The sequence below is a fragment of the Erythrolamprus reginae genome, chromosome 3 (genome assembly GCF_031021105.1).
Source record: "Erythrolamprus reginae isolate rEryReg1 chromosome 3, rEryReg1.hap1, whole genome shotgun sequence".
NCBI lineage: Eukaryota > Metazoa > Chordata > Lepidosauria > Squamata > Dipsadidae > Erythrolamprus > Erythrolamprus reginae.
Genome location: NC_091952.1, coordinates 131,040,277 through 131,061,669, shown reverse-complemented (window position 1 = coordinate 131,061,669; position 21,393 = coordinate 131,040,277). Strand labels below are relative to the sequence as shown.

The 21,393-nt window shown below is 40.5% G+C and overlaps 1 protein-coding gene across 3 annotated transcripts in view; it reads left to right on the top strand.

Moving 5' to 3' along the window:
• The window catches only part of RALGPS2 (Ral GEF with PH domain and SH3 binding motif 2), a 115,618-nt gene continuing 94,225 nt past the window's right edge, over positions 1 to 21,393 (top strand). Inside the window, exon 1 of one of the 3 annotated variants that reach the window (XM_070746679.1) lies at positions 1 to 274. The gene's annotated coding sequence lies outside the window, so the exon portion shown is untranslated. Of the gene's footprint in view, positions 275 to 16,054; positions 16,180 to 21,393 lie in introns of those variants that run through there. The other 2 variants (XM_070746681.1, XM_070746680.1) reach the window with 2 other exon arrangements.

Genomic DNA, 21,393 nt, shown 5'->3' with positions numbered 1-21,393 from the left:
TTTTTTTTCCCAGCAAGCCGAATTCCAGGAGAGGGGAACAGTGGGCGCATGCGCCCTTCTTGTCTTCCCTCCCCTGCCGTCCCGAGCGGCGCGCGTGTGTGGAGGGAGAGATATCTCCCCTCCCTCCGCTAAGCGGCTCCCGGTGCTGAATGAGAGCAGCCGAAGCGGCGGCGGCGGAGGAGGAAAAGTCGGGAGCCCGGCGGCATTTGGCCCAGCCGTTGCTGCCTTTTGCTGCCTCTTCCCCGGCGCCCGCTCGCCCTTCCCTCCTCGGCAGGTGAGCTAGGGAGCCGCGGGCGAGACGGGGGGGGGGGGGGCTTGCGGGCTTTGGCGGGTGGTCGACAGTCTGCTTTTGCCGGCTGGGCGAGAGGCTCCGCAAAGGCCCTCGGCACTGCCTGAGGAAGGCTGAGGCGCCGCTCGGTGCTTTTGGCGCTTCTCTTCCCCGCCCGCCCCGGGCTTTACACTTCTCCAGCCGGCACGTTTCGGCTCGCCTGCCGGGCTAAGGCGGGGGGTCTGTGGGAAAAGAGGGCGCCTCTCTCAGCCGCCCCCGACAGCCCAGACGCGGCTTCTCCGTTTGACGCCTTCCAGACCAAGGAGTGCCCGCTTTCATACCGTTGGTGTTCGTGTGTGTGTATGTGTGTGAGGGAATATCATCAGAAACGCTTTCAGGGCCGTTGAATTTCTAGCCTTGACCTGAACTCCGTCGAGTTGCTAGAAGATGCGACCTCGCGTCCGGCACCACAACGGGAAGCCTCGATTTTACCATGAGGCAAGCGTGCAACAAGCCTTTCTTTATGCTGATAGTGTTTGAAAAGAAGCCAAGATGCTTCTCCGATATACTTTCACTTAAGGTTACCCGTAATAAAAAGTGCATTCATGATTTGTGCTCTCTTTTGTGACACACCTGTTTCTGTCTCTTACACCTGTGACTGGGAGTTGTGTTTGAAGCACAATTTCTGCTTCGAGATTTTCTCAGACACAGCCTGTTTACTTTAGATAATTTAATTTAATTTAATTTATTAGACTTTTAAGCCGCTCAACTCCTTGCAGACTCTGACGGCATGCAGTAATAATAATATAATATAAAAGCAATATAAACAATGATAAAGAACATGATAAAACAGTACCAATATAAAATAATTAAGAAACCCCAAGATAAAACAATCATTCAACAAACATTCATACTTCTTGGGCCAGAACTAGTTGCTTTTGCTCATCGGCCATGTACTTCACTTTTCCCCCCTCCATCTTTTGCTGCTACTGCTTTCTTACTTTTGCCACAGAAGTGGAGTATTTTGCTATTTAATATGTAAAAATGTAAACTATTCACATGTTTAGAATCCTTTACATAGTACATGTCTTAATGGATTAACATAGGATCTTGGTTTTGTAAGCTTGAGATAACTTGCAACCTTTAATTAGTATGGGTCCTGCATTACCTGGTATTTTAGGTAGTATTGTCCATGCTTTTATTTTCCACCCTCCTCTAATTCCATCATATTGTGAACCAACATTTCTATTAAGGCTGGAAACTATTATGTCTAGAGAAGGGAAACCTCTAATTTTACTTAAGCTCCAATCTTCCAATTGGAGATTGGTTTTGTCCCACACACTAGTGTGTATTTAATTTGAATTGGGCATTATTGAGATACTCTAATTTTATAAATACACACAACTTGTTTCATAAGCTAGCCACCCTTATTGCCTTAATGCACTAAACAGAACAAACTAACCTCAAATTGTCCTAATTCAAGAGTATGTAATTCGTAATGTAATTTGGTTCAAATAGCACATTAAATGCTTCATGACTTGCTGAGTGTTGCACTTCCAAAGTGAGAAGGGACATTTGTATTTTTAAAACGTGCTGCATATAATTGTTTTGTTTTTAGTAGATAAATAGTGTTAGATCTCTCTCCATCTTCACCTTTTTGTATAGTAAAATATAAAATGGTGTAGTTTGTTTGGTCTCCAGTAGATGGTGACTTGGGACTGAGGTTATACACTGAGGAAGCAAGAGCTGCTCAATCTGAGAAAAGAGACAACAGAAAAAAGATTGGGAAAAGCAGGATAAGGATAGTTCTTGTAATAGGAAAAAATATGTGGAATGGTTTAAAAACAAGAAAAGAGGGAGAGGTAAAGCAATTTGAATCTATAGCAAGAAGAAACCCAGAATTGATAGGAAGGAGAGGAAATATATAATGAAATATATAATGAAGAAGTAGGAACCAACTGAAAAATCAGAGAATAAAAAATATGGAAAGTCAAGAAGAGGGAAGAAATACAGAAAGCTACAAGAGTGGAAAATTTTGCAAGAAACATCAAGAGTACTAGGTAAGCAATGAAAAAAATAGAACCACAGATCGGAGGGAAAAATAGGATTCTAGAAGGTGGCACACAGAGCCATATCTCCTGGCATGCGATCTGTTGCCCTAGCAGCTCCAACGTGCATGTGTTTGCCAGTCAGGTGATTTTTGGCTTGCACAGAGGCTCTGGGAGGGCATTTTTAATTTCCAGAGAACCTTTGGTGCCAGGAGAGGGCTAAACACAACCCTATTGGCCCCCCAGAAGTTGGGAAAGAGGCCATTAAATTACACCTGACTTTTCTAGACATTTTAATTGTATTTTTGTAAATTCAACCCAAAAATATCAGCAATAAGGAATTATAAAAATTATAAACTACTTGTTTGTAAAGTAAAGTATCCTATCTTGGATAAAAAGTACTAATTTATGTTCTTCCCAATTTTTGCTCATTCTCTTTCAAATTTCTATTCTCTTTCAAATTTCTGTTAAATATTTTTTAGGCACATTTTAATTCCCCTACAGCAGTGGTTCTCAACCTAGGGGTTGGGACCCCTTTGGGAGTCGAATGACCGTTTCACGGGGGTTGCCTAAGACCATGGGAAAAGACAAATTTCCCATGGTGTTAGGAACTAAATTTCTATTCTGGCACCTTGGAACATATTTTTAAAATCCGATCAATCAGGCATTTACAGTGTGGGTGTCTGATTTTCCTGCCTGTTGGGAGAATTGGCACTAGACTTATGGTTGGTGGTCACCACAATATGAGGAGCTGTATTAAGGAGTCTCGACATTAGAAAGGTTGAGAACCATTGCCCTACAGGGCGGTTGTTATTGTTTTGCTTTCACTTTTACTAACTTTTGCTTATTGTAGGAGAAAAGTAACATTCTTCAGATTTCAAAAAGAATTGCAATCTTCATGTACATATTAAACAATCAACCAGTTACTCCCTGAACAAACCATGTCCACATATTAACTTATCTCCAATTTTACTATTTTCATTTGCCACTTTTCAATTTTTAACGTTTTTACTTGTGGTAGCAACTTTCAGTCTTGAAAGACTGTGGTATCATGCTCCGGAAAGAGTCCCTAGAACAGCATCTAAAAAGGCCAATCCGAAAGTGGCAATTCCTTCCACACTGAGCGCAGATCTATTCTGTCCCCTGCCTGGCCCTCAGATTTCACTGGTTCTGAAACTGCCTCTTTGCCTCAGCCTGCTGAACAAGTGCCTCCTTGAAATGGAGAAGGCCATGCTGCATCTTTATCCTCCAACAATCAGAGATCAAGGTTTCCCAGTTGTTAATGTTCGTTCCCAAGGCCTTTAAATCCCTGTTACAGATATCCTTATATTGCAGCTGTGGTCTCCCTCTGGGGCACTTTCCCTGCACCAGTTCACTAGGAGATCTTTCGGAATCTGCCCATCACAACATGCCCAAGCCAGGGAAGAGATTGCTGCTTCAATAGTATACATGCTGAAATTCCAGCACATTTCAAACTGTGCTATTTGGAACTTTGTCATGCCAGGTAATACCAAGGATACTTTGGAGACAATGCATATGGAGGGTATTCAATTTTCTCTCTTACCATGCGTAAAGGATCCAAGACTCGCTGCAATACAAGAATGTATTCAGGACACAAGCTCTATAAACCTGGATCTTTGTATGTTCTGTCAGCTTCTTATTAAGCCATACTCTCCTTCTGTGTCTAGAGCAGATTTGGACAAGGGACGGACCATGGGTCACATCTGACCCGCCTGATTTTTGTGAGATGAAAGGCAAAGACATCCCAGAGCTCTCAGTTAAGCACTGGATAGAAGATCTGGCCTTTGCCATTGATGTGACTACACTAATGAATGAGCTAAATACCAAGCTCCAAGACAAAGGCCTCTTTGCACATGAAATGTTCAGCTTAGTGACAGCTTTTATGAGAAAGTTGAAGTTCTCACTCAAAGTCATGGGCAATTCTTTTGCAAAGATCGTAACATAGAGAGGTGAATCCACATCCTGACCCATGACTTGCGTTTTTTTCAGGATGATTTTTTAATCCAGAATCTTGGTAGGCCTTGCTAAAACAGTCACTGAGTCATTGAAGCTCTTTGGCAGAATGAGTAGTAATGGCAGCATCGTCAGCAAAGAGGAAATCCCGTAAGCATTTCAGCTAGACTTTAGAATTTGCTCTCAATCGTGAGAGGCTAAAGAGTTTTCTGTCCGATCTGGTCCGGAGATAGACTCCTTCTGTTATAGTTCCAAAAACATGCTCCACCATGACAACAAAAAATATCCCGGATAGAGTTGACACAAGGGCACAGCCCCGTTTCACTCCACTTTAAGTGTCAAAGGAATTTGATGTTAAGCCGTTGAAAACTACTGTGCCCTTCATTTCCTCATGAAAGAACCTGATGATATTGAGGAGCTGGGGTGGACAGCCGATCTTGGGGAGGATTTTATAAAGGCTGTCCCTACTAACCAGGTCAAAAGCTTTTGTAACATCTATAAACACTACAAAAAGTGGCTGTCTTTGTTCCCTGCATTTCTTCTGCAGCTGTCTAAGAGAAAATACTGTATCAGTAGTGGACCTGTTGGCTCAGAATCCACACTGTGATTCTGGATAGACTTTCTCTGCAAGCACCAGAAGCCTCTTCAATACGACACGGGCAAGCAGGTTGTCTACCACGCTAAGAAGAGAGATGCTGCAGTAGTTGTTAGAGTTGCCCTGTCACCTTTGTTTTTATATAGTGTAATGATACTTGCATCTTTCATGTCCTGCGATACTCCACCTTCCCTCCAACAGAGAAAGAAGATTGCATGCAGTTCTGTGTGGATTATCTCTTTGCAGCAAATTTCTCCACTTTGCCCTGGTTGCAGGTCTTGCTGATGTTGATTTGTGGTCTTCCTTCCTTCTTCGAGTGATGCAGTCTCTTTGTTTGCAGTTTTATTCTGCTGCATACCAAGGAGTGGTCCGTATCATAGTCAGCACCCTGATAGCTATGTGTCATTGTAATACTGGGGAGATTAGAACACCTGGTCAGTATCGAGCTGGTGTCAATGCCTTGATCTTGGTGCCTTGATCTTGGATGCCTGAGTTGAGGCTTTGTTTTGAAGAATGTATTGCTAACACATAAACCGTAGTAACAGCAAAACTCCAAAGGCATTGGCCATTTTCATTCATCTTCTCAACGCCAAACTGACCTAAACAGGTAGGCCAAGAACTAAATCGGTTCCAACACTGGCATTAAAATCTCCAAGGATAAACAGTAACTCTTTCTTGGGAATTTCTTGATAGTGGTGACCTCATCGTAAAATTGGTTTTTAGATTCTACTGATGATGATAAAGTTGGTGCATATGTGCTAATAAGAATAACTGGTCCTGCTAGTGAGTGGAGCTATAAGGACAAAATCCTCTCTCTCCCTATGGCAGGTGGAGTGATGAATCCTAGTAGGGTGTTTTTGACCGCAAAGCGCACCCTGTATTCCTTAGTGTCATTTGATGGTTTTCCTTGCCAGAAGAATGAGAAGTTTCTCTCCTGAGTCTGAGAGCCCTGTCTCTTGAAGGGTAACGATATCAATTTGCAATCTGCTCAGCTCTATATCAATAACAGCAGGCTTGCATATGTCATCTATTTCTTGCAGATCGTCAGAGAAACCGAGGGTTTCTTACCGTTATTGCACAGTGCAAAGTTATCCGTCTGCTTGTCATTATGCCAGTGAGGCATATTGACCTCTCCCACCATTGAAAGAGGCCTCTGGTGTCACACTCTATGCCAATCAAGCAAAAACCAGTGATTGCTGCTTTCCATGTTGATTCAATGCTGTATGCAAAGCTGGAATGTCCTCTCCAAAGCATGAGGCCTGGGTAGGTTGGTATAGAACAGTGATGGCGAACTTATGGCATGGGTGCTCCATTGTGCATGTGTGTGCCAGCCAGCTGATTTTTGGCTCACACAGAGGCTCTGGGAGGGCATTTTTGGTTTCCAGAGAACCTCCAGGGGATGGGGGAGGGCATTTTTACTTTCCCCCAGCTTCAGGGAAGCCTTTGGAGCCCGGGGAGGGAAAACAGAAGCCTACTGGGCCCACCAGAAGTTGGGAAATAGGCCATTTCCAGCCTCCAGAGGGTCTCCGGGGGCGGGAAAGCTGTTTTCACCCTCCCCAGATATTGAATTATGGGTGTGGGCACTTGCGCATGCACAATAGCGCACGCACGCACTTTTTCGGCACCCAAGGGGGGAAAAGTTTGTCATCAATGGTATAGAGCTGTGATGGCGAACCTATGGCACGGGTGCCACAGGTGGCATGGGGAGCCATATGTCCTGGCATGTGAACTGTTGCCCTAGCTCAGCTCCAAAGTACATGTGTGTGCACCTTGTGCATGTGTGTGCAACTGATTTTTGGCTTGCACAGAAGCTTTGGGAGGGTATTTTTGGCTTCCAGAGAGCCTCGGGGGGGGGGTGTGAAGGAGGGAAACATTTGGAGCCTGGGGAGGGTGAAACAAGAGCCTACTGGGTTCACCAATAGTTGGAAAACAGGGCCTCCGGGGGGTGGGGGAAGCTGTTTTCACCCTCTTCAGGCATTGAATTATGGATGTGGGCACTCACATGTGCGAGAGTGCACACCCACGTTCTTTCGGCACTTGAGGGAAAAAAGGTTCGCCATCACTGGTATAAAAGATAGACTGTTACCCAGGTAACAGATTCCCTTTCTCCACATTGCTGAAATAATCCAGTGGAACAGCACAGCCAATACAGTTGATTCCAGCTGCATCACAGCAGTTATCAGAACATGACTGTACACATCATGAACTACTTTTGAGACTCCAGCTCCAGATTTTGCCTCAAGGTTTACTCCTGAAGCCTTTTCCAATACTGGATGTAGCCACAAGCATAGTTCCCTCTAAGCTGAGCAGTGAGCAATCGCTCACTTAAAAATCATCATCAACTCAGAGTTTTCCAAACCTGCCCAGAAGCTGAGAGGGAAAGAGTGAGAGGGAAGGAGAGAGAGAGGAAGAGAGGAAGAGAGAGAAACAGATAGAAAAAAAGAGAGGAAGGAAAAGAAAGAAAAAGAATGGGAGTAAGGAAGAGAGAAAGAAAATCAAAATCTAGTTTGAAACTAGCTCAACTATTTAAGTGGCATTTTGATATTGATAGAGTTGTCCTATTATGAGCTCACTGTTATAGACACACAGTACAGTATTTTATTTTGAAATTCTCTGAGGCAAAAAGGGTGGGTTTTTTATTTGTTTGTTTGTTTGTTTGTTTGTTTATTATTTCTGTGCCGCCCAGTCCTGAAGGGACTGCCGCTCAGACACTATACTTTTCCGCCCCCTCCCCCCCCCCCAAAAAAAAAAAAATTAGAGGGAACACTGGCCACAAGGCAGTGGAAATTTGGAATCAGAGCTTCCCTTCTCCTAGATAGAAGATGGTTTTGCCACTTTATCTGCCGTTGGGGTGTAAAGTCCTCTTCCACCTTCAAAACCATTAACCTTCTTCTCCTGTAATCCTGGAAAGGGGCCCTGACATGGTGCTACCAGCCGGGCCAGCTGAGCCATGGTTTTTGAATGAAGTATTACTCCTCCAACATGATGGTGTAACAGAGGATAGTCTTTCAAGCATCCATGTGGATTTGGACAACTTCTCCTTCACAATACTTCTCCTACTATAGTGGTTCATGTGGTAATTCTTCAATAACTGGGACACCTATCCCTTACGGGGGTGGGGAAGCACGCTAACTGCCTGCTGGTGGCAGAAGGTTTTTTAACATTTTTACTGTATATAATGTTATTATATTATATATATATATATATGTTTTTATATTATATTGTGTGTCAATTCCATTTATCTAATGTGTCAATTTTTCTTAGTTTATATTGCAATTTTGCTGTTCTTTGGTTTTTGATAATTTAACAAACATTTTCACAGCATATAGAATTTTTAATTTTTTTCTTTGAAACTAGTATTAAACATACTAATTATTAATATAATAGAAATTTCTTCCATCATTCCATCAATTCAGTTCATTCGAGATCTTTTCATCACACCTGTTCCATTCTATTGTGGGCTCCTTACTTACTTAAATACATGTGCAGTATTTTTTTCTCTTCTCATTTCATAGAATTGTTTTATTTAAAAAATTGTTTTATTAAAATATATGAATTTATATTATGGGCAGCATTTGCTTGGCAGGCATTTGCAATCTTTAGATGCAACTGGGGTCCCCAAACTTTTTATACAGGGGGCCAGTTCACTGTCCCTCAGACTGTTGGAGGGCCGGACTATTAAAAAAAACTATGAACAAGCCCCCATGCACACCGCACATACTTTATTTTAAAGTAAAAAAACAAAATGGGAACATACTATTTAGAGTGGGGGAAGAAGTCTGAAATTCATATATGCTTATGTTTTGTTTTTAATTATCTTTTGTTTTGTTTGTATCTTCTGATTGGCTTTACAGTGATACCTTGTCTTACAAACTTAATTGGTTCCGGGACGAGGTTTGTAAGGTGAAAAGTTCGTAAGACAAAACATTGTTTCCCATGGGAATCAATGTAAAAGCAAATCTTGCCCCAAATTCCTCCAAAAATCGCCCCTCCAGCCACTTCCTATGCCACCCAAATCAAGGTCCTAACGAAGGCAAATGGAGTGAAGAAAGGCAGCAAGGAGAAACGAGGCATTTACAAAGGAGGGGTGAGTTTGGAAGACTTTGGAAGTGATTTGGGGTGGCTTAGGAAGCTTTTGGAGTGGCGATTTTTGGAGGAATTTGGGGCAAGATAGGAAGCTTTTGGAGGGGTGATTTTTGGAGGAATTTGGGGCAAGATAGGAAGCTTTTGAAGTGGTGATTTTAGAAGCAATTTGTGGCAGGATAGGAAGGTTTTGGGGGAGCAATTTTGGGGGAAATTTGGAGTGGTGTAGGAAGCTTTCGGAGGGGTGATTTTAGCAGCGAGATGGGGTGAAGGAAGCGGCAGGCTAGCAGGGATTTTGGCAGGATGGGGCAGCTGCAGGGAGCAGCGGAATTGGAGGGCTAGAGGGGAAAGTGGCAGGGAAATGGGACAGCTCTGGCGTTCCCCGCCTCAGGTGCAAGCAAAAGGGGGTGGGGAATTCCGGTGGGGAATTCCCATGCAAGCAAATGGGAAATCCCAGCAGTGACAGTCACAAGGCAGGGGAATCCCTTCGGCAGTCAGAGCGCAGGCGCAGTAAGAGAGCCTACGGACCCTGGCTCAGGTTCGTAAGACGGAAAGGGTTTTTAAGATGAGGCAAAGAAATCCTAAACCCCGAGTTCGTATCTCGAAAAGTTCGTATGATGAGGGGTTCGTAAGATGAGGTATCACTGTACAAGGTTTTCTTGTTTTATAGAAAAATGTATAAAGAAAGAAGGAAGCACTTTGGCATAATGGTTAATAAGTTAGAAATATAATTGGTCTACTTTTAAAAGGAACATTAAGGAGGGAATTGAATTAAAGAAAAGTATGTACCTGGATGACAACATTAGAAAAAAAACTTTTGCAACTTTTTTGATGATTAATATTAGTTACTAACAAAATACCGAATTTTATTCATGGAAAATTAGATGGTGCACTGTATTGTTTGAATGTATGTTGAGAGAAAAATTAAAAACATTTTACACCCCCACCGAAAAGTCCTTCCTTCCTCCGTTCCTCCATTCATTTCATTTTTCCTTCCTTCCTTGTTCCCTCCATTTCCTCTTCCTTTCTTACTTCCCTCCTTCCTTCCTCTCCTTTTCTCTCTCTCTGTTGCTTTCTTTCTCCCACTCACTCTCTTTTTCTCGCTCTCTCTTACTTTCTCTCTCTCTTGCTCTCTTGCTCTCTCTCTTGCTTTCTTTCTCTCTCACTCACTCACTCACTCACTCTTTTTCTCTCTCTTGCTCGCTTTCTCTCTCTTGCTCGCTTTCTTTCTCTCTTGCTCGCTTTCTTTCTCTCTCTCTCTCTTTCTCTCTCTCTCTTGCTTTCTTTCTCTCTCATGCTCTCTCTCTTGCTATCGCTCTCCCTCCCTCCCTTACCCTCTCTTTCTCCCCCTTCCTTCCCTCCCTCCCTTCCCTCTTAACTTCCTCTCCACTTCTCTTTCCCTCCCTCTTTTTCCCTTCTCTTTCCCTTTTCTTTCTTTCTCTCCACTTCTCTCTCTCTTTTCCCTCTTTCACTCTCCCTCTTCTCTCCCCACAGAGGACTCACCCAACAATTCTCTACCCTCCGACCCTGGACTCCCATTCAATCCCCATTCAGAAAACGGGAGCCGGCAACTCAAAAAAGAGGAGGAGACGGGTGTGTCCGTGTATGTGTGTGTGTTGTGCCCGGCTCGGTTTTCGGCAGGCCTTCCTTTACCTTGAATGAGATGAAATCGAGGGGGACGTTCTCGCCGCTGTCGCTCTGGCTTCGGATGTGGAGGTGCCTCAGTGAGCGGGCACAGAGACTCACCGCCTCCTCAGGGCGCAATCCCTGCCTTGGCGGGAGGTGCCAGCGATAGAGACAGGCAGTGGGGAAGGAGAGCCACTGCCACCCCGGCACCGTTTGCTGCGGATGGGCCAGTGCTGAGCCTCTTTGAAGTTTGCGGCGGAGTGCTCAGCCTCCCCACCACCCCAGGCATATGGCGGGCTGGCAGTGGAATGAGCTCATGCGCACAGGTGTGTGCGAACCTTTGCTGGTACAAGACTTCCCCGCACTTTCCTTGCTGCTCCTTGCCCCAACTCTGACGCCCAGCTCCCCTAGCCGCTAGAGGGAACAGTGGCCAGGAGCACAGGATGCAGACGCGGGCCGGATAAATGGCCTCAGCGGACCGTAGTTTGGGGACCACTGCTCCAAGGTATTGGGGGGGGGGAAGAGGCTCAGAATAGTACATCGGAAATCGCCCTATCTCTGTAGCATCAGCCCACCTGCACCATCCAACCTTGCCGTGAATGATGTTGAGTTGGCCATGCCTACTCAGTTACATGACCAACCAGCCACGCCCACCAGCCACATCCAACCAGCCAATCATTAAGGCAGAGAATGGGTTGCTAAAAACTTTGAATCCCACCACTGATATAAAGGGTATAGCATTTACTAGAAGATGTTAGCCATTTGAGATATAAACAAGATCAAGACACAGGCAGAGCAGAATCCAAGCAAAATCAAAGTAGTGTATTTTGCCAAGGCTTAGACAGTTTGTTCTTTGAGGATCCAGAGATAATGAACAAAAGTAAAGAGATTTTAAACTTTATTAGTAACTTTAACAGATATTATCAGAAATATAAAAGCACAACAGGATGCTCTCCCTTCAGCTGTCTGGAGCCCTCTTGACTGCAGCAGAGACATTCCAAACAGGGTGGGTACACAGCAATGAACATCAAGCCTCTGCAGAAGTTCAAAGGCAATTTCAGGGTTTATATTAAATAGACTCCAGAAGGCTCTCCTTCTGTGGTCACAAGGCTGCAGGATCTGACTTTGACTGATCTGGGATGGGAACAAAAATCTAAGAACTTTCCAGATAAGGGAAGTTTTGCAGCTGTGTGGAGTTTCCTCCCCTCCCTTTCTCTTTATTCAGCAAGTAAGCAAGAAAAACAAACTGGTTAGCTGAGAACGAGGTCTAAGCTTCTATAATTCTGTTAATATAAAGGAGAAAACAAAATATAACTCTATAATCCTCAGAATACAATGGTTTTCCATATTGCCAATCCACAATTTGTTTATTCTCACACTCTTTGTCAGGATACTTTTTACAAAGTCCCACTCATTCTTCCGCATACTCAAGATTAGCTCTACGTCACTTCACACTAGATTTGGTGTTTTTATTTAATACTGAATTTTTTTCCTGTTCTTTAAAGCACAATTGGTATTTTAATAACCAAATGACATATCAAAGTATGAGTGCAAAACATTTTAATAAAAACTTGTAGTTGCAAAGCAGCTGAGATAAAATTATAGCATAAAACAAGAACTCGAAGTAGTGGAATTTACCTAGTATCCTATAGATGGAAGCTCTAAGTGAAATCTTTTTTAAAATACCAAAAAGACTCTTGAAAGCAGTTTTGTTTTGGCATTCAAGTAGTTAAATTCAAAGGACTGATTAACATTTTTGGAGAGGTAAAAATAACAGAAAGAAGAATCTTAACTGAAAAGGGCTTAATAGATTTTCTTCTTTATGTATTAGAATGTAAATATGAAAAGCAGAATTACAATGCATTAATATGCAGTGGTACCTCTACTTAAGAACTTAATTCACTCCATGACCAGGTTCTTAAGTAGAAAAATTTGAAAGTAGAAGCAATTTTCCCCCTAGGAATCAATGTAAAAGCAAATAATGCGTGCAAATGTATTAGGAAAGAAATAAAAGCTTGGAATTTGGGTGGGAGGAGGAGGAGGAAGAACACTGCACCAGAGAGAGAAACCCAGGCGGGCGAGGGGGGGGGAACCTCCCCCTCCTTTGACCGAAATGCGGCTGCTGCGGCTGCGGCTGCTGCTACCTGCTTCCTCTTCCCAAACTGAAGGGTTCCCCTCTCCTCTCGCTCACTCGCTTTGTAGCCAGCGCCTTTCCTTCACTGTGGTGACTCCTCGGTTTGGCTGAAGCCGAGTTGATCCGGCTGGGGCAAAGCACCCCCTTTTGCCTTTCCGTGCCCAGACGCTCCAGAAGCCAACCTCGCGCCAGGTGTATGGGAGGCAGCGCGAAGGAGTCACCACAGCGAAGTGGTTTATTCCCTCTCCAAGCGCCCAGAGAAAGGAAAACGCTCCATTCACTTTGGACTGCCAAAGCCTCCTCAAGCGCCACCGAAAGGTTCCTCTGGCAGCCCAGAAAAGCCCGAGATGGCCGGAATTAAAGGGGGAATGGCAGGAAACTGGCTGGGCCTTTGTGATGCTCTCAAATTTCCTGGGAAATTTTTCCAGGCTCGGGTTCTTAAGTAGAAAATGGTTCTTAAGAAAATGCAAAAAGTCTTGAACACCCTGTCCTTATCTAGAAAAGTTCTTAAGTAGAAGTGTTCTTAGGTAGAGGTACCATTGTACTTTTAGAAGCCTTTAGGGGTCCAGGCCTTCTACATAGAACTTAAATTTAAAGTAACATTGCAATATTGATCAGGTTTGTATTTACAATACATTTTTCCCTATCACAGTTTATATGAATGCTAGAAACAGACCTTTACATCTTCCTTTTAAGAATACTTATTAGATTGTTACGTTAAAATATTTATGAAACTAAAGTACAAAGTGGGATATTTAAAGTAAAATAGACCGAAGGGGAAAACTTGATGTGCAGCATCAAAACGCTGATGTTTTGTGAACCTTCTATATTTAGTCCTTGAATTATGTGTTACAAATTAATTACATTCTGCTGTTATACCCAAAAAATGGATGAGGCAAGAACAGATTCTTTACTTAATGGTTTGATCTAACTAACATGGTTTTAATATGGGACTGTCCATTCTCTATCATCGGTGGAACCAGCATTCGGGATGGGTTGTCCTTGTCCACTCAGAATGAGGACCGAATCTGTCTTTTTTGCCAGGATCCGTCTTGCTAAGACCCAGCTTTGATTTGGTCTTTCAGCAGGACATACGTGGCAAAACTCTCCTCCCATCCTGAATGCTGGATTTCCACATCGAAACACAGACTTTGTCACAGTGAGTTGGGCTTCTTGGATTCCACCTAGAGAGCCTGAAGATTAGGCAGAGCTTTCACTCTGGCTGTTTTTGTCTGGAATTGAGCAGTGTGCTGTGGCATTGACCGTGGAGGTCTGCCATGGCATTTTAAAATTCTCTACCTTCGCACGGCCATCAGAGAGGAGCTTCGGCTTTGTTTGCAAAGCGGCAGCAAACATTTCCTGCCCCCCCCCCCCATTGCACTCTACCATTGCGTGGGGTAGGGCACAGTAGGGTGACAGTTCCGCACTCCTTAATCGCTGAGGTTACCATTCCAGAGCACTGGTCGTGAGGGCCCACCACCCTCTAGTCGCTGCCTTACCTGCCATGAAGCAGTAGTGAATCTACTGGAGCTATCAGTTCATGTGTCTCCTGGCAGCCATTTTAAAACCATGATCTCACAAACGGCCAGCTTTAACATTCAAGATGCCCTAGCCCAGTGTTTTTCAACCTTTTTTCTTCAGGGGAGCCCTTTGGTGTTGTCAGATATCTGGCGGAACCCTGGTTGAAAAAAACTGCATTAAGCTGTACATCCTGAAGCTGAAATATTATTCTTTTATTGGCCACGTGTGATTGAACACACAAGCAATTTGTCTTTGGTGCATATGCTCTCATTGTACATTAAAAAAAGATACATTTGTCAAGAATCATGAGGTACAACATTTAATGATTGTCATAGGGTACAAATAAGCAATCAAGAAACAATCAATATAAATCATAAGAATACAAGCAACAAGTCACAGTCATAGTCATGTGGGAGATCGGTGATAGCAATGATGAGAAGACTAATAGTAATGCAGCCTTAGAGGTTGGAGGCAGAAGCAGCAAGTGCTGCTACCGTGTGGGAGTCTGTGGCTGTGGAGTAGCAGAGAGAGGGCGAGAGGCTGTACCATGTACCCTCGCCGGGAGTGCCAGGCTTGAACGGGACAATAAGCGGAGGCCGTTTGCTCCATTGCACCCGTTTTCCCTCCCCATTTTTTGGCAGCTGCAGGGACCGGTGGGAGGGTCAGAGTGAAGGCAAAGCCGGAGTGGATGCCTTTCACTTAGCCTTCCGCTCTTCCTCCCCTCTCAGGCCCCAAGCGTGAGGGAAGTAGTAGGGCATGCTCTCTTACAGTGCCCTGCACAGGAAAAAGGGAGATAATGGTAGAGGCCTTTTGTGACACCTTCTTTTGGACTGATTTACAACTGCATGCTTTATACACTTTACAAACATAACTCAGTAATGGGAAAACCAGTCCCAGTTACTGTAGTAAACCAAGGATTATCTGTATAACTAACATTGTGTATATTATATCTTCTATTATCTTCTATTATTAGTGCTGATTGATTAAATTATTTTATTCTTGAACCAGAAAGCTTGGATATAGGATTTACATCTAGGCATATTATTTAGATTTGCTCCATATTCTTTCCCTTATTAAAAATAGCTTTGAGTTTGTTTCTTTCATGTTTGATCACAACATTTCAATATGCAAGGGTGGGCAATGCCCACAATTTCTTTTGTCTTGTTGCAATAAACAATTGAAAAACTATTTTATGCCTTAGAACTATGTCTCAGAAAGCAAAAATACATTTTTATCTTATCCTCACTAGCGTCATTCTTTCACCAAACACATACCTTGTAACTTTCAACACCTTTGGAGGTGTTGGACTCATAGCTTCCTCCCATTTATCAAACATTACAGATTTTTTAAAAAAAACGTTAAGAAAAATCTGCTAAATTATGCTCCCTGAATTGTCAAGAGTTCAAGATGCAGTAGACATAATTAATAGGAGATATTTTTATTTTGAATTTTGTATATAATCAGACTTTCCCAGTCTTAAATAATTACTTGCTATTAGTTTAATGGTATATTTATGTTGAATATTTTGGAATTTATTCTTCCATCAGAATGTATGTATGTATGTATGTATGTATGTATGTATGTATGTATGTATGTATGTATGTATGTAAAAACATTTTTGAAAGTTGACAACAATACACATAGTCCTGGACTTAGGACCACAATTGAGCCCAGCATATCCATTGCTAAACAAAGCAGTTGTTAAGGGAATCATGCCAGGATTGTTAAGCAAATCACTGCAGTTGTTAAGAGAATCATATGGTTATTAAGTAAATTTGTTTTCCACCATTAACTTTACTTGTCAGAAACAAACTGGGAAGTCTGCAACTGTTGATCATACGACACCTGGATGCTGCAAACATTATAACAATATGCCAGTTGTCAAACACCCAAATTTTGATCATGTGACTATGGAGATGCTGCAGTGAAAGTGAGAATTAGTCATAAGTTGTTTTTTTTTTCCAAATAAATTTTTTATTGATTTTAAAGGTTTACATAAAACAAACATATAACAGTGCACAGTGCATGTGCCCATCACCTAACAACACACACACCCCATCACCCCCACCACCCATACAAGAGGATTCAAAAAAAATTACTTATTTATCTATTAATCCTTGGCTCTATCTTGATCAAGTATTACTGAAAGAGTGCTTGTAATTTATTTTTCATATTTACATCACAGATTCTACCTAACATATAATCTTTTACCTTATTCCATTGCACCATCAACTTCTCCAATTTATTCTCATCGAAATTATTTACCGTATATACTCGAGTATAAGCCGACCCGAGTATAAGCCGAGGCACCAATTTTTGCCACAAAAACTGGGAAAACGTATTGACCCGAGTATAAGCCGAGGTTAGAAAATGCAGTGGCTACTGGTAACTTATAAAAATGGAAAACAATAAAATTACATTAATTGAGACATGTTTTAGAATATTTATTTTAAAGAAAACCAGTAAACTAGCTCTGTAAATTTAAAAGAGGGTAAACAAATTAACAATATTAACAATAAATTAAAAAGTAAAAAAAGTAGCTCGATCAGGAACAAAGCTAAAACCTAAGAGTTAAAATCCTTCAAAACTGGATTCCTTCTCATCATTAATTGGATTTACATTATTGTTCTGTTTTTATATATGCTGTGAGCCACCCTGAGTCCTTGGAGAAGGATTGCATACAAATCCAATTAAACAAACAAACAAACAAACAAATAAATAAGTGTATCCAAAGAAGAGCTTCAGCATTAGCTGCTGTGAGGTTATCAGCATAGAAAACCAAATAGATAGATAGATAGATAGATAGATAGATAGATAGATAGATAGATAGAGATAGATAGAAAGATAGACAGACAGACAGAAAAATAGATAGATAGATAGATAGATAGATAGATAGATAGATAGATAGATAGAAAGAAATAGATACAGATAGATAGATAGATATAGATAGAAAGATAGATAGACAGACAGACAGACAGACAGACAGATAGATAGATAGATAGATAGAAATAGATACAGATAGATAGATAGATAGATATAGATAGATAGATAGATAGATAGAAAGAAAGAAAAATAGATAGATAGAAAAATAGATAGAAAGATAGAAAAATAGATAGATAGAAATAGATACAGATAGATAGATGATAGATAGATAGATAGATAGATAGACAGACAGATAGATATAGATAGAAAGATATATAGACAGACAGACAGATAGAAAAATAGATAGATAGAAAGATAGACAGATAGAAAAAGAATTCCTGTCTAGCTCTGCCTCATAATACATTATTAGATCCTATCCAAGCAAGGACAGCAACTACCACAAAATACCATTTTTAAACAGTTTAAATCCTTTCAAAGGAGGGGGAGGAGAATCTGACAGCAGGGGGCCTTTTTAATCTGACTAAAGGCAATGCAGAGAGAGTAAGGAATACTCACCATTACTTTTTTCCCCTCGGTTGGAGCAAATGGCTGCCTCATTTGCTTGAGCTAGGGAGAGGAACTACGGCATGCGAGAGGAGACAAAAGCTGGTGCCTCCTCGCTCTGGCTCAAGCAATGGCGCCCTCATGTGGTGACTTTGTTAATGACCCGAGTATAAGCCGAGGCTGTGTTTTTCAGCCCATTTTTGGACTGAAAACCTCGGCTTATACTCGAGTATATACGGTAATCTTATTTCCATAATTTCAAAATATACGTGATCCACCATATACCAGTACCAATTTTGTAATGTCCATTTTGTAGAATCTTTCCAACCTAATACCATCACCGCTTGAGCACTTTCCAATGCTGCGGTTTTAATTTCCCTAAATTCTCCTAGTTCCCTATATTTAATTAAAATTGCTATTTCTTTTGTGATAATCCAGTTAATGTTTAACATTTTATTAATTTCATTCTGCACTACATTCCAGAATTTCTGAATTTCTGCACACTCCCAGATCATATGCCTAAAAATTCCTTTTTCCTGGCACCCATGCCAACATTTACCCTTCTCTTTCCCCTGGAAGTGTGCAATTTGTACTGGTGTATAATACCATTTATGTAAAATTTTTCTTCTCATCTCTCTAACTCTCGTATTTTTAATCTTGTATATATTTTCTATTATTTCTTTCATTTCCCTTTCATCTATTTGTAAATCATCCTGCCAACATCTTGTTAAACTTTTTGTTACTTCTTCTTCCATCTGCAATAGCATTCTATATATATTACCGGCTTGTGCTTTGCTCTCATTTATCTTTTCACTTATTATTTTTTCTAAACTATTTTCTTCCCGTACGAAGGCTTCTTTATTCTCACTTTTATTTAAATATGTACATATTGCATTAATCTGCAACCATTTCTGTTTACCAATCCACCATTCCAATCTGGTTCTACTAACTCTTCCATCTTTCTCATATAATTGTTCAATTCTCGTTATCCCTTTACTGTTTAGTACTTTAATAATTCTACTTAGATTAACATCATCCCCTATATTCAATACGTATAACGTTGATAACCTGGATACCTTTATTCCGCTTTTCCTCTGCCATTTAAGCCATATTTCTAAACATGCTGTAAAAGGATCACTTAAGTTACTAGTTTCAAGTCTACTCCAATTTTTAAATAATAGTTCTTTATTATTTATATTATTGATTTCTTTTTCTAATTCTACCCATTTCTTTTCTCCCCATAACTGTAGCTCGATTAACCTTTCCATTTGAAATGCATTTCTATATAATACTAGACATGGGCTGCCCCACCCCCCTCTTTCTCTTGTGCAATCTGCCAGTGCTTCCTTATTCTAGGTTTTTTATCTCCTTCAATCCAAAAGTTTAGTCTATTATCCCATTCTCTTAGTTTTGCCTCAGGAAAACTGAGGCAAAACTTAGTTTTGCCTCAGGTAGAACCTGAAACAAATACATCATTTTTGGTATTATCATCATCTTAAGGGCTCTAATCTTAGCCATTCTTCCTAACTTTTTACCCTTCCAATTTTTAATCTGCTTCTGGATTTTTTTCCATATTAGGTTATAATTGGCCGTGACTATTTTTATTGGATTCTTGAACAACCAAATTCCCAAATATTTCATTTTTTTGCAACCTAATTTTAATCCTGAAATTTTTTGAATCTCAATTTGCTCTTTAGGGCCAGTATTTAAACATATTATCTCTGATTTCTCTATATTAACCTTAAGTCCAGATTGATCTTTAAATTCCTGAAGCAGTATCATTACTCTTTTCATCATTTCAATTGGGGTTTCAGACATCACTATAGCATCATCTGCAAATAAATTTAATTTCAATTCAAATTTCCCTATTTGATAGCCTCTCCATTCCTTATCATTTCTAATTTTGTTTGCTAAGGTCTCAATTGCTAATGCAAATAACATTGGGGATAGTGGGCAACCCTGCTTGGTTCCATTCTGAATTTTAACCATTTCTGTTCTATTGCCATTTACTCTGATTTGAGCTACATTATCCTTATATATTGTTTCTATAACTCTACAAAATGAATCTCCCATATTTCAATCTTTACATAGTTGAAATAGGTAGTCATGGTTAACTTTGTCAAAAGCTTTATAGACATCTAATTTTAGAATACTTAATTTTCTTTTGGTATTGGTAGCCTGGTGTAAAACATTAACCACGTTTCTTATTGGTTCATAAATTTTCCTTCCTTTCACAAATCCATATTGATCTTCTCCAATTATTTTTGGTAAAATATTCTCCACCCTATTTGCTAATATTTTCATAAATATCTTATAATCCTGATTTAATAAGCTGATGGGGCGATAAGAACTCGGGTCAGTTAAATCACGATCTGGTTTTGGGACAGTTATAATTTCCGACATTTTCCACGTCTGTGGAGTTTCAAAAGTCTCCATTACATTGTTAAACAATTTTTCCATATGCGCTAATCATTCATTCATATACATTTTATAATATTCAGCAGTAAAACCATCTGGACCTGGGGCTTTAGCAAGTTTCAATCCCTTAATAACTCTAGATATCTCCTCATTTGTGATTTTTGTATTTAACATTTGTCTACCCTCTTCCTTTAATTTCTTTTTAACCTCTGTGGTTTGCGAAATAACATACTCTTTTTTTGTATAATTTCTCATAAAAATCTCTCATTATTTTTTCCATTTCTACATTACTACGTTTTATTACACCATCCTTATCTTTCAAAGCAGAGATGTAGGATTTCTCTTTTCTTTTTTTCAAATAGTGTACCATTTGCTTCATTGATTTATTACTCCAACCCCTAATTCTATGTTTCATAATCATCTTCATTTTATTCCATCTTTCTTCATCAAGTAATTGTAATTTCTTTTTCTTAAATGATAATAGTAAATTCCATTCTCTATTTCTTGTAATTTTTAAAGTTTCTTGGATTAAATCTATTTCTTTTAATAAGTTGTTCCTTTTAACATCCCAGGATTTCCTAATAAAAGCTTCAGTACTAATACAATTACCCCTCATTACTGCTTTATGTGTATCCCAGACTATTGTTTGTTTAATCTCCCCTGTTGCATTAATACAAAAGAATCCATTTAGTTCCCTTTGTAATTTAATTCTACTCTCCTCATTTGCTGAGACGATGGGGTTATACCTCCAAATTCTGTTTCCTACAGACCTCTATCTCAATCACAGCTAAGAGAGGCGCATGATCTGATAACCAGATACTTTTCACTTCCACTTTCTTAAGCTTTACCTCATCTGTTTTATTAATTAACATATAGTCTATACAGCTAAATTTATGTCTTGCAGAGTAGAAGGTGTCTCTATTTGCTGTATTTTCATGCAGATCCGTCATATTAATTTTATTTAAGTGTAACTTTTTCTTTTCCCCCCTCCCTGCTGTTAATTCCAAATTGAAATCGCCTGCTAAAATCACTATACCTTCCGCAAAATTATCTAGTTTCCGTTTTACATTTATTATAAATTGTTTTGCATTTACACTAGGAGCATAAATTATCGCTAAGGTTACTAACTTGTTTCTTATTTTCCCCTTAATAAATAACATTCTGCCATCTTTGTCCCTTTTAATATTAATTAACTGAAAATGCACTCTTCGGTGAAACAAGATGGGAACTCCTTTTGACCTGCTTGTTGCTCTCGACTCATAAACTTTCTGCCACTCACTGTTTGTGACTAATCTATCTG